This window comes from Cyanistes caeruleus, chromosome Z (assembly GCF_971803275.1).
Source record: "Cyanistes caeruleus chromosome Z, bCyaCae1.hap1.1, whole genome shotgun sequence".
Taxonomy (NCBI): Eukaryota; Metazoa; Chordata; class Aves; order Passeriformes; family Paridae; genus Cyanistes; species Cyanistes caeruleus.
Genome location: NC_141732.1, coordinates 72,700,592 through 72,712,823, shown reverse-complemented (window position 1 = coordinate 72,712,823; position 12,232 = coordinate 72,700,592).

Sequence of the window (12,232 nt, the reverse complement as noted above, 5' to 3'; positions counted from 1 at the left end):
GCCAGCTCTGGCTGCCAAAATTGACAAGTGAGACTGCTATTGAGTGTAGTCCTGCTTGGTCTTCACATTCCAAAAGAAATTGTTGTGCAGGGCTGTATTTCTGTAATAACTTCCTAGGATGCCTGGAGTCAAGTCCAGGGCCATCCAGGCTGCTGAGGGTTCTAAAGTCCTTCAGAGGACTACACTCTGCAGAAGATGGCCATGCCTTGCTAGGAGCTCACTGTCTATTCCCAGGGAACCGGGACTTTGTAGGGAAAGCCAGGAAAAGGTCCTTGTTGTGAACTATGCAGCAGAGTAAGACCTGGCAGAAAGGTTGAGCTGTCAATGGGGTAAGGTCTGTGGATGTAGGAATGGTGATGCTTACAGCCCATGGCATGTTGCCCCAAAATTCAGATGGGAACTCTACCTTGCAGCAAAATCACCCCAGCAGATCATGGCCACCTAAGGCAGGCAGCAGAATGAGCCTGTCTTCCTACTTAAAGCCATTTTAGGCTTCTCAGTCCCATCTTGAGCTAATTTCTCACAATAAACCAGAGACCAAAAAATCACAGTGAAGAGGAATGGGCACCAGTAAAATCAATGTGTCTGTGTGTGTGTGTGTCTGTGTGTGTGTGTGTGTCTGTGTGTGTGTGTGTCTGTGTGTGTGTGTGTGTCATTTGGGGAAGAAAAGAGCAATCTGGCTATGTCAGAAGAGCAGGACAAGCTGGGAACTGGTCAGTCTCAGCTGGGTTGATGTGCCTTCCAGACTTCCCCAAGCTTCATTGCCCTCCTGTTGCTCAAGGGTTTGTGAATTCCCTTTGGCTGAGCATTCAGATCCTTTATCCTTTCATAGAAGGTGCTGAAGCATCCTGGGAAACACAGCTATGGAAGGAGGCACAAGTTGCTTGCAGGATGGAGGGGGAAATGAGTCCTGAAGCTTGAACCAGGACTGCCACCAGCTTCTGGCACAGCTCAGGTGAGGGCTCAGGACTTGGATAATGTAGTTGCACAGCGTGTGACTGACTCACCCTGCAGGGCAGTGACTCACAGGACAGACATAGAGTGACACTGTGTATGAGGGACTGATGAGGTTCACAGAAAGGACAGGTGAAGTCAAATTACCCAGCTACAGGCTGCTTTCATTAGCCAGCATGAAAATATGTACAAGATGGGATAGACTCCTGCCAGCAAGACCCACGAGCAGCCTGTCCCCAGTGCTCACAGCTGTCTGCTCCTTGACCATACCCTTGGGACAGACAACAGTGTCCAAGTCATCAGGCTGCGGGAGATTGAACAGGGCTGCAGGTACACCAGGGATGGAGGGGGGATTTCGGATGTTCTCACCTGTAGCATGGAGAGAGAGAGCAGTCTGCAGACTGTGGGACACCTTTGGGACCTTGTCTCTTCCCTGCCTGGTCTCAGCTACCCCTCACTCCCTCTCACCACCCCTCAAACTCCTCCATGCCCCAAACTGCTTGGTACTGACCCTGCTCCCTGCAGCCTTCCAGCTCATCAGTCCTTGCGAGCAGCCTGTAAATCATCCTTGTACATCTTGTATATCTCCCTTGGCCTTGGGGAGAGGGAATTTATCCCCCTGGCTCAGCTGTCAGAGACCTCCAGCTGCCAGAAGTGATCAGCATGCTCTTAATTCATTGCAAAGGGTGCAGGGCTCCAGTGAAGGCTCCCATGCCTGCTTCCCTGCCAATCCTTTGGTGCATGCTTGCACCCCAGCCATGGAAACTTTCTAGGAAAACTTCCCAGCATGATTTAATTGCTGTGCTCTTGAGCGAGGGCACATGAACCTGGTCAGGAAGTAGAGAGGCAGGAGGGACTGCAGGCAGGACATGCAGCTTGGAAGTTCCAGGCATGCTCCAAGTGGTGAGTATCTTCATGGTGGAGACTCTCCCAACTCCCTGGAGAATTCTGAAGCATCCAGACCAACAGACAGCAGGTAGACAATTCAGGATTACCCTAACCCTTGTCAAGTCCATCACAGAAACATGAGCAGCACATCCAGATGCAAAGATCTGGTTGTGCAGCCCTTCTTGTCATTGACCTGAGGAAATTGCGCAGCCAAGGAGGCAGGAGGGAGAAAGATGTGGAAATGCCTGTAGGTCCCTTGCCCTGTGCATGGATCCAGCAGGGATGGGTTCACACCTAGGTGAGCTGGCTGGGAGCTGGCAGCAGTTCACTCACTCACACCACTCTGCTGATCTCCCTCCAATGCCTCCCCTCCAGAGTCTGAATCTCTGGTGTGAGACAAACACTGAGCAAATACCCCTGTTTTCCTGCCACAATTACCCTCTTTAACTTTTCAACTTATCACCTGCACAGAGGTTTATAAAATTTTAAAGCTAATGGCGTCTCCAGTAATGATACTGCAGATGTACAAGCTGCATCCTGGGATGAATAAATTATAGGAGGCTGAGTAAATTGCAATGGGAAGGACAGCAGCTGCAGGATGGAAACAGATGGCTTCACAACACAGCTTGGTCTCAGCGCGGGGTATGTTCCCAGGGCTGGCCCTTTTGTGGTGGCCCTGAAGAACACCTGGGCACACCTGAGGCTGCACATCCCTGGAGCATCAGCAAATGCTGTAGCCAGCATGGGGATCTGTGCAGCTAGTTGAGTGCTGCTTGGGACTAAGGCTACAGTGGCAGTCTGTGGGTCAGTAGAAGGAGAGTAGGAGACCTCTCTTCCTTCTGCTGCTCACTGGGTTTTCACACAGGAGGAGCTCACAGCCTCCAGGAGCTGACTGGAGGCTTTCTTCAGGGGAGGTGGCTTGTGGTTTAATTTACTGCTACATTTCTCTCAGGAAAGCCTTTTCTGCCTTTCTCCACCCCTGCACATGCACACAGACAGTTTGAAGAGCAGGGTGGCTCATCCTATTTCTCTGCCCTTTGGCACAAGGCACGCAGGTGTATGAGGTGTACGGTGAGGATGCATATGGGGTTGTGCCTCAGGTGCATCTTTATGTCCTGTTGATGTGACCAAAGGGACCACCAGAGATCAGTGCTTGGTGTCCTTCACACTGAGGGTCAGCACTGCCCCAGCTGAACTCAGTGCCACATCTCCTGAGCTGTGGTTCCAGAAAAGCTGCCAGCACACTTGTCACATTCAGCAGGGTGACAGGATAGAACTGTCTCTGTCAGGTTAACAAAGCAGCTGTGATTCCCAGCTCAATTGAAGTTGCATATTCCCTGGCTGCCTCAGTGTTCACCTTTCCCTGGGCCCAGGTTCAAATCCCAAACATATCTTGAGACAGGTAACTCCTGTCAGGGCATGTTCAGGCTCCCCAAAAGCTGCTGCAATCATGGCCTCAGATATTAACAAGCTTGGGCTGACCCTCACTACAGGACTGGGGTCTCAGCCACATCTGCTGTCCCCCCTGCTTTGTTGCTGGAAAAGCTCAGTTGCTTTGAAGGGATTTGAAGGGATACAAAGTAGGACAGAAGTGGCAGAAGAGCCAGAGACACACAGACAGGCAGTCCCTAAGTCACTCTGTTCCCTGCTCCTCCTAGAGGGAACAGCATCCTCTGGCCCAAGGGATAAACTGTGGAGCCTGCCTCTGTCATGGAGATCCCAGTGAGGCTGGTTAAAAGTGGAGGCTTTGCTCCCAGAACTGCCAATGCCACCAGAGGTTCTCTGACAAAAATACAGATCTTCAGTACACAACCAGCCAGCATGGCTCTGTCTCTGATGGATCCAGTGCTCATGAAAACCCTCACCCTACATGCATGGAGTCCAACCAGCCTCACCTGTTCTGCATGATGGCTGCGCCACAATACTCCATCCTGCTCCTCAAAGGTGTCCCTGGTTGGGACTGTGCAGGACCCTCCTCTGGTCCTGATGCAGGAGTGGCAGGAATTCCAGAGGATCATGCTGCCATCCTAAAAGGCCTTGAGATAGGGGCCAACAGGAACTTTATGGTGTTCAGCAAGGAGAAACGCCAAGTCCTGCAGCTGGGGAGAAACAACCCCATGCACTGATGATGCTGAGGGCTGCTCAGATGGAAAGAGCTGGAGATCCTGGTGGACATTGAGCTGAATATTGGCCAGCAGTGTGCCCTTGTTGAAAAAGCCTTATCCTGGGTTAGATTGCTTCCTGGTGGGAAAGTGCTGGCAGCAGGTCAAGGGAGAAGATGATTTGCTCTACACAGCAGTGGTGAGGACACAGCCGGAACTCTGTATGCAGTTCTGGAATCTCAGCAGAAGGCAGATATAGGCATACTGGAGAGTCAAACAAAGCACCACGAGATGATGAAGGGATTGGATCATCTCTCCTATGGTGAAAAGATGGGAGAGACCTGTCCAGTGACAAGATAAGAGGCAATGGACATGAACCAGAATATAGGACACACTCTTTCATTGTCCAAGTGACCAGCCACAGGAGTAGATTGACCAAGGAGGCTGTGGATTACCATCTTTGGATATATTCAAAGGCCTCCTGGATGAGCTCTACCAGGCCATGCTTAAACAAACTTTTAAAAGCTCTGGAGGTCCCTGCAAACATCTGCCATTCTGGGATTCTGTGAACAACTTTGCAGACATTACAAAGTTTGTCTTTCATTACGACTTTTATATGCATTACAACTTTTGCATTGTATTGTATACAACTGCAGGTTGGAGGCTGACAGGGCTACACTCAGTTACCCAGCCAGGAGAAGGGTACCAGTACTGGGCACTTCTGGAGATACAGCCAAGCCTTAGCAGAAGGGAGAATACTTTCTCAGAGCTTGTTTACATCCATAGGCTAAACAAGCCGAGCAAGAGCAACATCTGGCATCAGCACTGGTGGGGTTCACTCCTTTGTCAGCAGCCCCAAACACCACCTAAGGTCAGGGTCCTCAGAGCACCCCAGAGCAGAGCTGGGAGGGGACAGGGCAGCCTTTCTCTTTGTCTGGAGAAAGTTTTACTGCACTGGGTAACACTGTCTAACTCCACTTTCTTTCACGGATTCATTGCCTCGTTCCAGAGCTATTGAGCAGGCGAATGTGTCCAAAAGCAGATGGATCCGCTAAGCGGTTCTTTCTTGCACATTATCTCATACAGTTTGGGTGCAATAAAACTTCCAGGCAGAACAAATCTTCAAGCTTGTGCCGTGCCTTATTTTTAGCTGCGAAGTACGTCTGTTTTAGTGCTCCTAATCCCTAGCTTGGTAGTAATTTATGGAGCAAGCTCTTGGCTCACTTGGGCCAGAAGATTTGTAGTAAAACTTTTATAAGTTGCAGAGATAAATCCCATGGACTCTTGCAGTCTCAGGGGATTCTCCTCCAGAAGTGTGTTTTGCTGAACACTCCCTCGGCATGGGAGTATGTTCAAGAGAGAAAGCATCAGATGGCTGAGAATAAACTATCCTGGGTGTCATCATGATCTGCAAATCACCTGGAAGGGGAAACCAGGGGAAGCCATGGATTCCCCAGTCTCAGACAGACAGACAGAATTTTGAGAGTACCTGCCCAGCAGGAGCTGTTTGCTCCACATTTAGGTCCTCTGAATAGTGACTGGCAAACCCTGGGGACAAGCAATATTATCAGGCTACACCAGGAAGTGAGATGCCTGAGGCAAGAGTGGTGGCTCTGGCTTTAATGGGGTAATTGGTGTGATCAACCACTTGCACCACTTGCGTGTTTATCATCTCAGAGCTTTTAGCATGGACAAGGCTGTGAGTTAAGAACAGAGGCAGTAGCAAATGTCTGTTTCTCCACTGCCTTGTGCTCCCTCAGGGAAAGGGTTTGCAGGATGGAGCAGTAATTTATGCTTCAGTGGAGCAGGGGGATGAAAAAGTCAAGGAGTAGAGGAGGGGAAAGGGACACCAGAGCAGCCCCTTTCAGATCCCAGGGAAAACATGGGCCCGTAGTTGTGCTCCCAGCTCACCCATCCAAAGGCTATGTGTAGCACCAGACCTGGTTTTATAGAAGCCCAGATGTTTTCTGGAGCTGGCAGCTCTGTCCTGAGCTCAGCCCTGTCCCTGAGCCCAACAGCTGGGGCAGGAGCTGGTATGTAATGACCATGGCACATCACAGCAGCAAGGATGGTGATTCACCATCTGCATGCTGTGCTGCAAAGGGCTGGTATTTGCTTTGTGGGTGTGCTTAGATTCATGCAGACCCATATCCTCAAATACTTCATATTCCCAAGAGCACTTTTTCTGCAGAGAGGGAATATTTCCAGAAACCATAAAGGAAGGAAGGTCAAACCCAGAGAAGAGCTGTTGCAATTCTACACAACTTTATAACCCAAGCAGGTACCAAGGTTAGCTGTGGCTGATGGGTAGATGATCTCCTGGTGTGCTGGCTCTTCCAAAAACAGAACAGCCTTCTCTGTACTTGGCACAAGGATCATGGAATCACACAATGGTCTGGGTTGGAGGAGACCTTAAAGATCACCTTGTTTCAATCCCACTACCATGGGCAGAGACATCTTCCACTAGAGCAGGTTACTCAAAGCCCTGTCCCACCTGGCCTTGAACATTTTCAGGGAAGGACCATCCACAACTTATATAGGCTCTTGAATAGGACAACCTTCTGGTGCTGTTGCCTGCTGTTATAGTAGGGAGAACAGATCTTTCTCAAAAGTTTCTCAGTAAGTGAGTCAGGGATAAAGCTCTCCAGTGCCCAGATGTAGTGCCTCTGTTTGGTGCTCTTTGGAAAATGTGGAGAGCAGAGTCAGTCCCATCACAGCTTGTTGGGACCTCATCAGTCTGGGCTGAGCAGGGGGACAGCCCTGAGAGGCATCCTCACACAGTCCTGGCTCTCCTTCCAGAAACACAGTCCAGTTCCAGTGTCCATCAGGGATCTTCTCCTGGGAGAAAAGTCATCCAGACATCATCTGGAGCTTGGAAACACTGGAAAGCCCCCTGTGCTTTCCTGTCTTTAATGAACAGTGTCTGCAACAAGGAATACCTGCCAGATTATCAGCAGGATCCTGCACAGACTTTTACCTTCTCACCCTCCTGACTGCTGCTAGTCACAAAAGCCTGCTGCTCTCTCTGTGGCTCACAGCCCACACATCTTCTGCCCTGTCATCCTCCCCAGCCCCAGCCTCTTTCCCCATCCCTTGTAGGAGCAAAGTTGGTCTCCTGTCACACTGGAGAGGTTTCTGTTATGCTGGGCATCTTCTCCTCCCTCCACAGGGCTCTGAGGGGATACTGAGCTGAGCAGATCCTCCCTCCCAGAAACTACATGGGTTTTGCCAGCATTAAACTGGAAAAAATTTACAGCCCCTGTCCCCAGTGTCATGGAGAGAGAGACGTGGCTTCTTGGTGCACGGGGCAAATTCTAAGTGATCAGGGCTCCCCATGCAGCTCCCAGAAAGCTGACTTTGTTTTCTCATGTCTTTTCCCATTTTCAACCTGGTTTCCCCAGTGAATGAGCAGGATTCACATATCCTGAGGCAGGTGACATACACCTGGAGCAATGTGCGCCCAGCCAGGATGGAACACTGCATCTCATCCACCAGGAGAAAGGAGATAAAAAGTTTCCTGAGCCAGCAGAAGGAATTACAGCAGCTCCACTCAAGCTGAGCAAGCCCTGACCTGCTGCGGGGAGGGAGCACAGGGCAAGGTCCTAGAGGACCTGTGCGGAGATTTGTTGGCAAGCAGGTGTGCTGGCTCTGGTCTGCTCCTGCTGCTCCCTGCTCCTGCTCCTGCTCCTGCTCCTGCTCCTGCTCCTGCTCCCTGCTCCTGCTCCTGCTCCTGCTCCTGCTCCTGTTCCTGCTCCTGCTCCTGTTCCTGCTCCTGCTCCTGCTCCTGCTCCTGTTCCTGTTCCTGCTCCCTGCTCCTGCTCCTGCTCCTGCTCCTGCTCCTGCTCCTGCTCCTGCTCCTGTTCCTGCTCCTGCTCCTGTTCCTGCTCCTGCTCCTGTTCCTGCTCCTGCTCCTGCTCCCTGCTCCTGCTCCTGCTCCTGTTCCTGCTCCTGTTCCTGCTCCTGCTCCTGCTCCTGCTCCTGCTCCTGCTCCTGTTCCTGCTCCTGCTCCTGCTCCTGCTCCTGTTCCTGCTCCTGCTCCTGCTCCTGCTCCTGCTCCTGTTCCTGCTCCTGCTCCTGTTCCTGCTCCTGCTCCTGCTCCCTGCTCCCTGCTCCTGCTCCTACTCCTGTTCCTGCTCCTGCTCCTGCTCCCTGCTCCTGCTCCTGTTCCTGCTCCTGTTCCTGCTCCTGTTCCTGCTCCTGCTCCTGTTCCTGCTCCTGCTCCTGCTCCCTGCTCCTGCTCCTGCTCCTGCTCCTGCTCCTGCTCCTGCTCCCTGCTCCTGCTCCTGCTCCTGCTCCTGTTCCTGCTCCTGCTCCTGCTCCTGCTCCTGCTCCTGCTCCTGCTCCTGCTCCTGCTCCTGCTCCTACTCCTGTTCCTGCTCCTACTCCTGCTCCTCTCCTGCTCCTGCTCCTGCTCCTGCTCCTGCTCCCTGCTCCTGCTCCTGCTCCTGCTCCTGCTCCTGCTCCTGCTCCTGCTCCTACTCCTGCTCCTGCTCCTGCTCCTCTCCTGCTCCTCTCCTGCTCCTGCTCCTGCTCCTGCTCCTGCTCCTGCTCCTGCTCCTACTCCTGCTCCTGCTCCTGCTCCTCTCCTGCTCCTGCTCCTGCTCCTGCTCCTGCTCCTGTTCCTGCTCCTACTCCTGCTCCTGCTCCTGCCCCTGCTCCTGCTCCTGCTCCTGCTCCTCTCCTGCTCCTGCTCCTGCTCCTGCTCCTGCTCCTGCTCCTGCTCCTCTCCTGCTCCTGCTCCTGCTCCTGCTCCTCTCCTCTCCTGCTCCTGCTCCTGCTCCTGCTCCTCTCCTGCTCCTGCTCCTGTTCCTGCTCCTGCTCCTCTCCTGCTCCTACTCCTGCTCCTCTCCTGCTCCTGCTCCTGCTCCTGCTCCTGCTCCCTGCTCCTGCTCCTGCTCCTGCTCCTGCTCCTGCTCCTGCTCCTGCTCCTGTTCCTGCTCCTGCTCCTGCTCCTGCTCCCTGCTCCTGCTCCTGCTCCCTGCTCCTGCTCCTGCTCCTGCTCCTACTCCTGCTCCTGCTCCTGCTCCTGCTCCTGCTCCTGCTCCTGCTCCTGCTCCTGCTCCTGCTCCTGCTCCTGTTCCTACTCCTGCTCCTGCTCCTGCTGCTCCTGCTCCTGTTCCTGCTCCTGCTCCTGCTCCTGTTCCTGCTCCTGTTCCTGCTCCTGCTCCTGCTCCTGCTCCCGGCGGTCTGTGCTGCCCTCGCACGGCTGTTCTGGGAGCGCTGCAATAATCCTCCAAATCGAGCAAATGCACCCACAGAGCCAGGCTGCCCTGCTCGAGCCTGTAGGACACCCCGAACAGAGATGGATTTACTAACAATGCCACCCTGCCGTGAGATGTCAGCAGGGACCCCCGCCTTGGTGACACTCCCTGGCAGATGCAGCAGGTGCTCTGCCCCAGGGCAGCTCACACAGCCCCTCAATGACAGGCAGACACATCCCCAAAGGAAAGATGCTTCCATCTCTCCCACATCACCCCCTCATCCCTATTCCAAGAAAGAGGCCCAGACCAGCTTCCAGCAATGACCTATATTCCAGGGACTTACTTGAGATAGTGGGTTTAGACATTCTGCATAAATCCCTCTTTTCTGGTCACACACTTCTTTATCTGGCCTACTGCTCCCCTCTTCCCCATGTACAGCCCAGCCACGCTGCTCCTGCCACCACAAGTGTGGCACCCTCTGCTCCACAGGTGTCATTTCTCATGGAGAACAGGTGTGATCAGATTTCCCTGGTGCCTCACAGGAATCTCCAGCCCACAGCATCTCCCCCTGGGGTGCAGGGGTGGCTGTTGCTCCCTCTCCTGTACGGGTGGTCTGTTCTACATTTAGACCTGTCTTTTCTCAAGGGATGCTTGCTGTTAAATAGTAACAGTCCTCTTTTTTCCTGGTGCCTCTAACCTCAAGGCCCTCACCTTCTCATGACCCTGTGCCATAGAGGCAGAAGTTGTGCTGTTGTCCTCCTCCGCTGTTACACTCCTTCTCTCCCAGGTGTCCCACTCAGCTTGGAGCCACATGGGGCAGCAACAGCAGCTTGAAAAAATTGCTCAAACTGGATGCTTTTCCCTTTTTCAATATTGGACAGCTGTTGCCTGAAGGAACTTCTTTGAGGATATACCTGCAAAATTCAAAACACTGGTGAAGTTTTGAATGAGGATGGGGTGCAGCTTGGCCCCTCTCAGGAAATCTCACAGACATTCTCTGTGATGCCTGCCTGTTCCTGAACCCCAGCATGTTTGTCTTCTGTCTGGGACAAGAATTATACCTGACACAATCCACACAGCACCGCTATCCTTTCCACTGCAGTTTTCCTGATTTTTTTGTTTCCAAAACTTTGGCTTTTCAGAATTTTTGGGGGGTTTATTTTTGCTCAGAAAACTCCTAACAGATATCCCCAAACTCTAACTTGTCAGGCTTACACTGCACCCCAGAGCACGACTGACCCCTGAGCACCAGGGAACCAGGAGACCTGGAGCATGGAGGAGAGATGCACCTGTCACCTTCTGCAGAACAAGCCACCATGACATCCCTGCTTAAAGGGAACTTGGCTTATAAAAAGAGGTAATTTTCACAAAGGCAGATAGTAATAGGGCAAAGGAGAATGTTATTAAACTAAAAGGGATATTTATATTAGATGCTACAAAGAAATGTTTTTGCTGTGAGGGTGGTGAGGACTGGCACAGGCTGCCCAGAGAAGTTGTGGAGGTCCTGCCCCTGGAAGTGTTCAAGGGCACGTGGGATGAGCTTTGACCTCCTGGCCTAGTGAAAGGTGACCTTGCCCAGGGCAGGGAGGTGTTGCAATAAGGTCATCTTTAAAGTCCCTTTCACCCCAAACCACTCTTTGATTCTGTGAAATCCCTGGCATTAGGGTGTCCCGGCGCTCTTTGTCACCAAGGAGCAGCATTTGGCCATTTGAAGCCTGGTGCTGTCCTCGCCCCTGCCGTGACTTTCTCAGCAGTACAAGCGGGCTCACACAACGCCCAGGAAAGCTCGAGTTTGACAGGTCGGAGTTGCTGGGTGCTAATGGTCCTGTGCAGCGGGTAAAGGGCACAGAGGGCTGCCAGCCGCAGGTCTGCAGCACTCCGGGGGACCAGAGGAGGCGGATGCTGCCCGGGAAGTGAAGCTCAGCCCTGTTCGGCAGCCGGGAGAGGGCAGCCACAGCCCGAGCAGCGCGGTCTGGAAGAATGCCTGCATTCCGCTCCTCGCCGGGGACTGCTCCCTCTCCCCCCGCAGCCCAGCCCTAGCTGAGCACGCCCTGGTCCAGCCTGGGGACGGCCGATCCCGCAGGGATGTGCACACACCAGCCCGGTGCCCGCCCCCGAGGTAAACCTCCTCCTTCAGCAGAACCACTGCTTGATCGAGCCGGGGATCCAACAGGGCAGAGGGTTTTTACCACCGAGTCCTCAGTCTCCCCATCTTATCCCTGTTTCCCAACTCTGTTCCATGCTACAGTATCACCCACATTCCAAAGGCACGGATCTGGGCTCGTGGGGGGCAGGAGCAATGGGGCTTCTCATATAAACATAAGGACCTTTCCCACCCCATGTGAGCCACAAACCAGGAGCAGGTGCTTAAGGAGAGACCCCATGCTGCCCAGATTCACAGACATCAGCAGGTACCAGGAATGGCAGCATCAGCAGGATCAGCAGTATCTCAGCTGCTGCAGAAATGAAGAGTTATTCTGCCATGAGGAGCAGGAACATGACTGGTATACCCCTGGGTCTGAACAACCAAAAGACAGCCTGCAGGCAGTCACTATCAGCTTTGGGAAGCAGCCAAGCCTTGCCCATGGGCAGGATCTCCTTGTGTAGTGCCCAGGTGGTGGCTCCATGGGCAGCATCCAGATGCTGAGGGCTGGCACCACAGAGATGCTGCCCAGAGCCAGGAGAGAAATCCACCCTCCAGAACATTCCTGTTTTTCCTTTGTAAATAAATTCTCATGTTCCATGTCTCTGGGCTGGTTTTGGTTGGTTAGTTGGTTTTTGCTTGCTATCTCACCCTATAAATTTAATGCCTTCAAAAAGTCATACTCACATATTGCCATGGTCCTTCAGTGAATGTCTGCCTGCACTTTAGTTTGGTAAAAAACACAGAAATTAGAGATGCCTAAATGCAACAAGATTAATATTAAGCTCTTAAAATCCTCCTTAAAAGGCAGATCTCTCTCTCACCTTCCTAGATTTAACTCTCTTTGGCCCAAAACACTGTGCCAAAGATTTCAGACCAAGTGTTGAGTCCTGCTTAGCAGGCTCCAGCACCCATCTGCCTGCTCTGGGAGGAGGGCTGCCAAG